This window comes from Dermacentor variabilis, chromosome 4, assembly GCF_050947875.1.
Source record: "Dermacentor variabilis isolate Ectoservices chromosome 4, ASM5094787v1, whole genome shotgun sequence".
NCBI classification, from domain to species: domain Eukaryota; kingdom Metazoa; phylum Arthropoda; class Arachnida; order Ixodida; family Ixodidae; genus Dermacentor; species Dermacentor variabilis.
This window is the reverse complement of record NC_134571.1, coordinates 195,524,911-195,535,310: the sequence shown is the minus strand read 5'-3', so window position 1 is coordinate 195,535,310 and position 10,400 is coordinate 195,524,911. Positions and strand designations below refer to the sequence as shown.

The 10,400-nt window shown below is 41.4% G+C and overlaps 1 long non-coding RNA gene across 1 annotated transcript; it reads left to right on the top strand.

Annotated features, from left to right (window-relative positions):
• The first annotated feature begins 4,566 nt into the window (after positions 1 to 4,566).
• LOC142580032 (uncharacterized) lies at positions 4,567 to 9,894 on the top strand. The gene is made up of 3 exons (XR_012827546.1): positions 4,567 to 4,929; positions 5,688 to 5,801; positions 8,176 to 9,894. It is a non-coding gene; the product is annotated as an uncharacterized LOC142580032 (long non-coding RNA).
• The last annotated feature ends 506 nt before the right edge of the window (positions 9,895 to 10,400 follow it).

The window sequence follows — 10,400 nt, the reverse complement described above, 5'->3', positions numbered from 1 at the left end:
TCGGTCATCGCGGGAGCCGATTGGATGCTACATAAGAAAGACATTACGAGCTGATGGAGGACTGTGTGCCTCTCATTTCGTAAGATGCTCGTCGCTGTACGCGAGTTGCGGTTTCTATACAACAGAAACTATTTCTTTGCGTTGGCGTCCAGCCAAGAGCATTCTACAAAATCAGCAACTGTGCAGAACTTACCGACATAACGTAGCACAAAGGCACAATGACAAAGAAGAGATCCATATATACGACACTGCCGCTACTTCCAGCTTTATTCAGGAGACAGCGAGATAGACTACATAGTGTTCCCAACACGCAGGCGCACGCGCCACTACCGAGGGCGATGATCAGGGCTAGCATGATCATTTGGTAGATGCAAAGGAAATAAGCTCCGCGTCGTACAAAACAACAGAAGTCTGGCTTACAGAAGCAGTGCATTCCTGTTTTATGTAGAACGTCTCTAATAGCTGACATGCCGTTTTATCTTTACTTCTGCCCAGAATCTTCACATCATGAAACGCCAGCTTATAAGGCAGTGAAGCTTTTCTTGATGTTATTAGCATCCTTCCTCATTCGGTCATTAAAGCAGCGGAATGTTTCTCCTACATACGATTCGCCATAAGACGCTGGGATTTTATAAACCACCGCGATGGCCCTACGCACGTATGCTATGATGTGTTTTACTTGGTAGCCTGTCTTGGAGCTTCCCATTTGGTGGCGAGTTGGGCTAGTCTGTTTGGAGCGGAGAACACCACAGGCACTCCGTACCTATTCGCCATTTTTTTTTCAAATTGTGGCTAATATTATGCACATACGGCACAACTTCCGGCCTTACGCCACCCGCTCACCGCCGCTTGCCTCACTCGCTGGTGTGCCCTATTTAAGTTCTGTGGCAGGAATTTGGCAGCTGGTGTTAGGACCAAACGAGGGTAGCCGGCTCTTGAAAGCCGAACGAACTGCTTGTTAACACTGTCCTGCACCGTGTGCTCACGAGAGCTCTCGAGTGCTGACCCCACCCTTATGAAAATGGATTTAGAGTTCCTTTAGAACTCCTAATGAGTTCCTATGGAGTCAAAAGGGACTCTATAGGAACTCGCGATCTATAGAGTGGTCTGCATAGAATCTCTATAAGAAGTCTATAGAAACCTTTCTATAGAAACAAGTCATTTCACACACAATAGATGTGCAATAGAGGGTGTATTGACGTCCTATGTACTGAATTCTATAAAGTAATTTTTATAGAATGTCTTTAAAACTTCTAACGCGACCTGTCTATAGAATGGCTCTCCATTCGTTCTCTATAAATGTTCTATATAGGGTTTATTGTCATCATATGTACAATATTCTATAAAATAATGTCTATAGAAAGTTTTTAACACTTCTAATGCGGCTTGTCTATAGACCGACTCTCCATTCACCCTCCATAAATGTTCTATAGAGGTCGTATTGACATTTTATGTACCAAATTCTATAGAAAATTTTTATTGAACGGTTTCAGAAACGTTCTATAGAGGTCGTATTAACATCTTATGTGTCAAATTCTACAGAAAAAATGTTTATAGAACCTTTTCAGAACTTCTAATGCGGCCTGTCTATAGAATGGCTCTACATCCACCATAATAATTCTATAGAGGTCGTGTTGACATCTTATGCACCAAATTCTATAGAAAAATTTATAGAACGTTTTCGGAACTTCTAATGCGGCCTGTCTCTAGACTAGCTCTCCATTCCCGTTCTAAAAATATGCCATCATATGGCATATGTACTGAGTTCTATAAAGGAACGTTTATAGGACATTAAAGAAGCTAATGTGCGGCCTGTCTAAGAACGGCTCTATATTTTCACTCTATAAACAGTACCCAGTATCCAGTGCATCGCCGGATTAATTATGGGTCCAGTGCCGCGCGCCGGATGCATGGGGCGCTGGGCAAGCGCGGCGTACTGGGAGGCGCTGGTTACTGGTGCGAAAAACAGCTCTAGCGCGTTAAATACGCGGTGCCTAGACACCGTATGTATTTTTTGAATAGAGAAAGCAACAGAGAGCGTTTTAGTGCAATGAAAAACGAAAAAAAGAACATGTAAAGACAGAAGTGCTCTGACCAGGATTCGATCGTCGCACCTGCAGATCGCCAGCCCGGATCACTACCGCTACGCCACGCCAGCATACAAATACAGCCGTATAATTTAGCATACCAAAATCGAGAAGCACTTTTAGTTTCACAGAGAGAAGTCTTGCACAGACGTGGTAGATGCGCTATCGCCCAGCAACAAAGACTCACGCCTGTACCACAATGAAAAATTTGCTCTCCGTATTCAATAGTGTGCTCGGAAGTGCCATAACATCGACTTTCACTTGCGATTGGTATTTTGAAAAAAAGTCCTAAAAGAACCACCGATCCGGGACGCTGCATGAATGGGCTGTTACTGCCGATTTCGATAGCCGTTTCTTGTTCTTCACGCGAGGGGTATGCTATGTTTTCTTAATTCAGCGATGTCTTTCAGTCTACACGTCTGTCTAGTCATATATATTCGTCAGAGAAGCGCAGGCTAGTGCTGGGAGCCTTCGGCGACAGCACATATACCTGCGTTTATGACGCGTCACATCGGCGCTCCTCACTTCTTGTGCTGGCACTGTAGACATGAAAAAATTGTTTATTTAAAAGCACCGATACGAAATCTGAAATATAAAGTAATTTATCCTTGTTAGACTCCTTGATTCTTGAGGTTAGACGCGCCGATAGCGTGCAGACGGACTCGGCGGATACGCTATGCCTAAGCTTCGGTGGGGACTGATCTCGGCGCGGGTAGCTGGCGAAAGCTAAAATGTGTGTATTTGAGCCTCAGAACTCTTTTTAGTACAATAGGGAAAGTGGAAGTGCACGAATCGCCTCAGCCTTGTTATCGGTGCGATAATATCAAGCAGCGGTAGGCTTCGAACTCGGGGTCTGTTCGAGCGCGTCTGAACGACTTCTGGATTTCATGTCCACTCCACAACACTGCGACAATGGCGATAACTCCCAATCATATGTTACGTGCGAACTACTAAAAAAGCGGCGTCCTCTGCGTTTGCATGGTTTCGTTCAAGAATTTAGCTATCCGCCTTGTCAAAATGCAATAAACGAAAGTGATTTTCGTTGTCACATGTGCAGGAATAAACAAGGCAGCTCACGCACCTTTATTCCATGCTGCGACACGAAATAGTTCTATGACCCTAAGATATAGCGTTATTTAGGACAAGAGACTAGTATGAAGTGATGAAATTGTATAAAGCATTTAATATTCAGCAGCACTCGTCCTTGCGTACTGGAGCCAGCGCGGCACAAACACAACTATCGCAGTTTCCAATGCGACCGTCTCTTCCAATGTGACCCAGCATTGCCCAGCTCTTATCCAGCGTTCTCACTGGTCTCGAGTGAGTCCCAGCGAGCGCCAGCGTACCCAGTGCGATCCAGTGCTTAAAAAAAAAAATAATAACAACGCGCTGATTTCACACTGGAAGGCACTGGAAGACGCTGGTTCTTGCAATCGGCATTTCCGAGGTTTTTTACTATGAAGTAAGAGCATCGTTAAAAAGACACTCATTGACGAAGGCAAACATCACACTAATCGAAATTAGGAAAACCAAAGAAATATAACGGAAGCGCGCATTGTGGTTTATATCGCATATGCAGGTAAATCACAAAGATGTATACCAAGAAACACTAAGCAAAACTGCGCCTTAGCAATCGCGTCATATCTATTTGCTGGCATGCAGTGACTGCAGCACTTGGGGCGGAAACACATCGAACGCCGCCGCACATTTCTGGCCCACACCACTCAAATGCAACAAATGCACGCTGCAGAAACGATTTTTTTTTTCAAGGAATCTTGAAAAGTCACGGACCACATGAGCGCGATCCGCGCATGATAAGCACATCCCCACGAAAGCAAGATAGGGAACACATAAGCGTAACCTGTGCCTCACGGGTAAAATTAAAAATCATCGTATATAAATTATGTTGCAGTCCGACGGACACAAGCGCACGGAAACATCACACACTGCACATGTGTACCTCCGAGGTTGTGTGGACAATTTCTGGGCTACATTTAAACGACAGCAGGAAGTTACTTTAATGAGAAACGAAGTGAGGGCGCATGTAGTGCAGGTAACGGCTGCGCATAAAGTCAGTTAGGGTTTTAAGGCCAGTGACCGAGGTTGAAATCGTTAAAATCACACCCCAGCAATAGCTTACGCAGGGTAAATTGTCCGAATCTTGAAGGCCATGCTTTTTGCTGACTACATGTGGCATAAACGATTCAAAAGCAAGAATACTGCATGTAATTTATTTCCGCCCTAAACTATAGTACACAATATGAGCATGTCAATGTTTCTTCTTGTCTAGCAACATATGTATGTAGTTCGGCCCAAAACGGCACAAAACCTGCTGCAGTGGGTATTATTGTCGGAATCACGGAGGCCACAACCATCGCACTATTATACAGACGGCGCTGGCAGCGCCGGTATTTTCGTATTCAACGCGACAGGTAGAATAGGAAGGTACGGCGTGTTGTAATTGCTCCGTCTGCAACGGTTGTTGTGCGAGCTGCATCGATGTGTTTGTTTGATCGTGTGTTATTAGGTTTGCTGTAATGAAATGAGACGTAGTTCGCGAGCACGAAAGTGCCAGAAGATGGCTTGAGTCTCGCTGTAAGCACGCCGTATGCGTGGCGCGCCAGCTAAATGTGGACCAACGATTTTCATGCCGTGGAGTGCGTTCCCTTTGTCTCCGCTGGTTGTCGTGGAAAGCTTGGTGGACGGCGCAAAGAAGTAATGCGTATTATTAGCGTGCCTCAGCTCGTCCACTACCCAGCGGCTTGTTTGCTGCAAGTAACATCGCAGACGCATCACTGGAAACTTGGAGAGCGCCTTTCGACCTCGCCGTACTGTTGAAACGGTAAGCAATCGTGCTCGCCAACTACACGTGCGTTCATCCGTGTTGTGTGTGCTTCCCGTGTGTGTATAGAGTGCCTTGCGAACGTAGCAAGTGGAACACCCACGTCAACAGTGAACCCTGTGCTGATACTTGCTACGCGCTGGTTGTAAAAATTGTGTACGCAACTCTATTGCCACAGTGCGGAATTGATAATCCTGATAAGCGTTTGCTTCCGCTGAGAAAAGTTTCGGAAATCGTGTTCACCTTGTGCAGCTGTGCGTGAGCTCCCGCCTGTCTGCTAAAGTTGCATAGTAACGACCCGTCTACCTCTTCATCGATTCTTTCTTCAGTGACGTTTCCTCACTTATAAATGCTTCGACGTTGTGCACAATCTCTGCTTACGAGGTTTTTGGCTAACGAACAGTTCTAGGGAAAAAATGTAAGCCAATCACAGCTTGCTACTAGTACAGCTTTATTTCCAAGACAAGATGTGTTGACATAACTGACTTAACTAAACATGACAGGGGAACGTTGCGTATACTAAGTAATGGAAAAAACATTAAGATTAGATTGTAATCTGCTGCTGCGGCGCGTCCAAAACTTTATTTGATGTAGAGGTCCCTATTGTCATGACATTCGATAATTTCAAGCATTTGCTCTCTTTCCACATTAGTGCAGACATTGTTTTCATGACCCTTTTAGGTGCTGATTGCATGTTTTCACGATATCACAGCTTTATTGTGCCACTGCTATAAGCTAACATAGACCTAATTTTGTAGTGGCGAGGCCGTGACCCACAACATAAACTACAAGATCGAGGAGCCCCCAGAAATGCAGACCCTGTGGATATATGGCTGCAGCAGCATGGCGTGTGATCTGGATGGTCATGTCAGGTGTGTATGAAATGTATGTGTTCCAAAAAGGGGGCTTGGTGTCATTCATGGTGAATTTTGTCAACACATTCCATACTGCAGCTTACTAAAGAGACTAAATATTTATGCAACCTTATTGAACTTGCTACCTATTTGTGTGCATAGCCATTATGCCCACATTATTGTGTTCTGTATAAAACTATACCTAACCTTTCCTGATGTTTAGTATTTCTTTTGCGTAAGTTGCTTACCTGCAAGTTAAATATAATTTTTGCTTTGTACGTAGTGTATTTACGACTTTTTATTGTGGTCTTATTCTTTGAAAACTATTTCCTATGCTGTACCCCTTATTTGCATAATTTTTTTTCTGTTTGTGCTACAGTCTCGTGCAGTTTTCTGTGTATGTAGGAATTCGAAGTGTAGTGGACTAAATATGTCACAGGTCTAAGCACGTAGTGTGCACACCTTTGTTTATCATTGATATCTTTACAGTTACTTCTCTGTTCCCTTAGTAACAGCCACTGCGAAATACACATTTGGTGAGCTTTAATTTCTTGAAAATTAATATGATGGTCAGTATTTACTATGCTGCATTTACTTCAGTAGTACATAGGCACAGACTGATATGGATACCTTGTGACCTACACAGGATGCCTTTTTTGTTTGTTGCATTAAAAATGGTGGCTCACCCACATGTCTTACTATATATGTGGTATGCCTCATCGATTTCACTTGTCAATTTTTACAGTGGATGAAAACAGATGAACGATTGTAATCCAACATGAAGCCCCGTTGTGGAAATGTACGGCCAAGTTGGATGACCATACTGGTCTTTTGAATGAAATATGGTGGTCTCTTATACACATACGATACCGGCCAGTTTGCCCTATGTACACTTGACCACATGTGAAAGGGATACAGTACGCTGCCTGTGACACACACGCCAATTTTGGTGGTATCTTTCACCGAGCAAGCCTCCCTTGCCTGCTTGCCTTTCTCAATTCTCTTGCACACTGCTGTGCTATAGGCACCCCGACAAGAAAGGCTTGCTTAGATACCACTAAATTTGTCTTGTGTCTGTCAGAGGTAGTGTAGTCTATTCTTGTGATCATGTGTATATTTGGTCAAATGTACATGCAGCAGATTGGCCGGTGCCTCAACACGTGCCTAAGACAGCACCATAATTCACTCCCCGGATCAGTATGTTTGTCCCACTTCACCATGCACCGATGGGACTGGGGCTGCACGCCAGATTTAGACTGTTCATCTGTTTTGTTCAGCTGCGGCAACCAATTGACCAACAAATTCGCTGAGGAATGCCGCATAAAAAGACTGGGTCACAATCTGTTTACTGAATTGTCTGCAACCTTCGTAGGAACAAATTTGTTTGTTGGAACTAGTTTTAGGCATGTTATTTCTTGTTAAATTTTCTGCTTGACCTACAGAGCAGTTATGCAATCAATTTTCAAAGAGACATGATTAGTATAATTTTTGTTTTCTGTTTTTCACATGCCATGTTGCAAGAAGGACCCTTTTTAATTAAAAATGAATTAACTTTTCAATTGCAATTGGGAAGTCTTATCATTGCGTTTAGGATACATATCAGTGTACATACCTGTACTAGATTAGAAACTAATTGTTTCAATAACTCAAAAAGCACGAATATACTGTGTCCATTGTATCTGACAGTGACACTGCGACTGTGTTCCAAATACCACTAATTGGCAGTTATCCATCATAATTTGCGAAAACAACTTAAAACATTATTGTTCCCCATACAATGGATACTTACATGCATCATCATGATTGCTCAAGCTCTATGTGAGAAATTTATTATTGGCATATTAAGCATAGTACATACCAACTTGGCTAACAGCGGATGGAATATTAATTTTGTCTACCGCTCAGCAATAGAAGCCAGTAGGTCATTCCCTTCTTTTCAAAAAATTTGTTTCCTATGCACAGTGTGACGTCTGTATAGGACTCTTAGCTCATGGATGTTCCTGCTTGCTTATCTTATAAATGGGGAATGTGTTGTCATTGCAAGATGAGATTAATGTGTGACTAGGCTGTTGTCATTTGGAGATGCTTTTTGTCATCAGCAATGATATTCTACTGCCAGGCACATTGGCCCAGTGCTGATGTCACAGTATCTTGGGAAAGTAAAGATATTGTCAAAAATGATTCTCAAAAGAAATGCCGCTGTTTGGCAGAGTGGTGGGGAGGTGGGGTGTTCTGCCACTTTTCTGTTATAATTTTTTTATGAAATACTGAAATGAAACTTAGCATAATGCTACAACTATATAGATATTTGTGGCATGTTTGTGCCTGCTAATACATTATGGCTGAATGTTCATTACACCTTTTGAAAATTAATTTCAATTGTATTTTCCAGGCTCCAGCGTCGCCGTTACTAGACGGACCAAATGAGGCCAAAAACTAGCCTTTCCTCGCTCCTTTCCTGGGAAGTGAAATAGCAGGTGATTATGTAAGAATGAACTTGCAACATGTGAGCAGTAGCCAAAGCTCCATACAGGTCATGCTGGTGGTGGAATGATAAGACAAACCGCAATATTTATTTGTTTACTTATTCACTTAATATTTATTTATTCATATCTCGTGAATACTGTGCAGTTTTTCAGCAAGGAATCAGATAAAATAAAGAAATATCATTGCATCAAAGTAAACATGTTATTTGAAAAAGCATAATTCACGTAGCACAGTACCATGATAAAACATTTTCAGACAACTAGTCTGCTTTTGATACGAATTCATGAAAACTGCAAATTTTGAAGAAACAGAGCAGTAAGGTTAACAAATCTTACTCATAACAAAAAAATGAGATCACATTTCTGTTGGACCTAATACCAAAATTTATTCTGGCAAATTAGAGATACCATATGCTGCTCTAATATACAATCACTAATTTATGAGTAGATGTGCGAAACTCTCAAACATTGCAACAATTTCATGTAAGCTGTAAATTCATATATAAAGTTTGTTGACTTTAGACACAGCAGATGGAGTCTGCAGAACTGTGATACCTCTTTCTCGCACAGACGGGGATTAGTAAGCTTCGTGGTGTTATTTTTCTTAAACCTGCCAAATAGTTCTTCCTGCAACAAGTTGAATTCTGAAATGCCGCAAACTTCAAATTAGTGCTGTGGTTGTCTCAAAAGTATTTCTGTATTTTGGATGTATTTGAGTAGGAAAATTTACAGAATTAGCGAACTTGTGCTAGTTCTTCATTTTTTTACAGTTGCAAACTAAGTCCTTTTCCTTCAAGTTTTGCTATTTTCAGCAAATTTTAATAAATATTGATGGTTTTAATGTAAAACTATGATTTAAGCATTTTTAAATGTATCAAACCTCATCAAATTTGATTCCATAGTTGCCGAGAAAAACTATTTTACTGTTTATGTGCATTACATAGGAGCTCCTGAGCTAAATCTCTTTTTTAGTCATTGCGTGTGTCTGTCTGGTTTGTATTTCTCACCCTAATTAGAATATTGGCTCCGATCTCAAAATTGTTTCCCTTACAACGAAATACAAGCCTTTAAACTTTGTACGATATATGCTGTACTGCTCTATGAAAACCACTGTTTGCCACATTTTTGCAGGGCCTGCCAGTGCTAATTTTACACATAAACATAGACTAATATGCTGTGTGGTTTCGGTATATGGTGTACTTATCTGTGAAAGCCATTATTTGCCACATTTTCGCAGTGACTGCCAGTGTTATTTTTGCACTTAAACAAACTAAAATGCTGTGTCGTTTCGTCAGGCTGACACAACATTGCAGTGCACATCAGTCTATTTTCAGGCTTTAGTATCCAACGGTTCAATGTGCACTGCTGGAACAGGCACTCCTTTTGCAGTTTTAATGGTATGGTTTCTTGTCCTAGTCAAGCCTGTTATTGCCAGGTGTCAACTGTAATCAAGTCTGCCACTGATTCTTTTACCTCATGTTTTGCGTGTTTGCACCACCAGCTTGACCTGAGAAGCATGTTGGCAGCTACAGTTTGTGTGTTGCAAGTTCTAGTCTGAAGCGTGTATGTCACATATATGAAGTATGTATCTAGTCTGAAGTGCAATAAACATTTCAAACTGAATACTTTGTGGTTGTAGCACAAATTATTTTGCCACTGCATTTACTGTAGTCCTTATTGCCTACAGTAGAACTTTGGTAAATTGCAAGTTCTTTACACATATCGGCCTAGCTTTTATAGGCATTTGCTTGTAGATACTCGAAAGCAACTGCATAGAAATATTCTATAGAATTTTGTCTTTAGCGTCTCTAAAGCAACTCGATAGAAATATTCTATAGAAATTTGCCTTTAGCATCTCTAAAGCAACTCGATAGAAATATTCTATAGAAATTTGCCTTTAGCATCTCGAAAAAAACTCGATAGAAATATTCTATAGAAATTTGTCTTTAGCATCTCTAAAGAAACTCGATACAAATATTCTATAGAAATTTGTCTTTAGCATGTCTAAAGAAACTCGATAGAAATATTCTATAGAAATTTGTCTTTAGCATCTTTAAAGCAACTCGATAGAAATGTTCTATAGAAATGCGTCTTTAGAGTTCCTATAAGAATGCGGTGGCCAAATAACTTT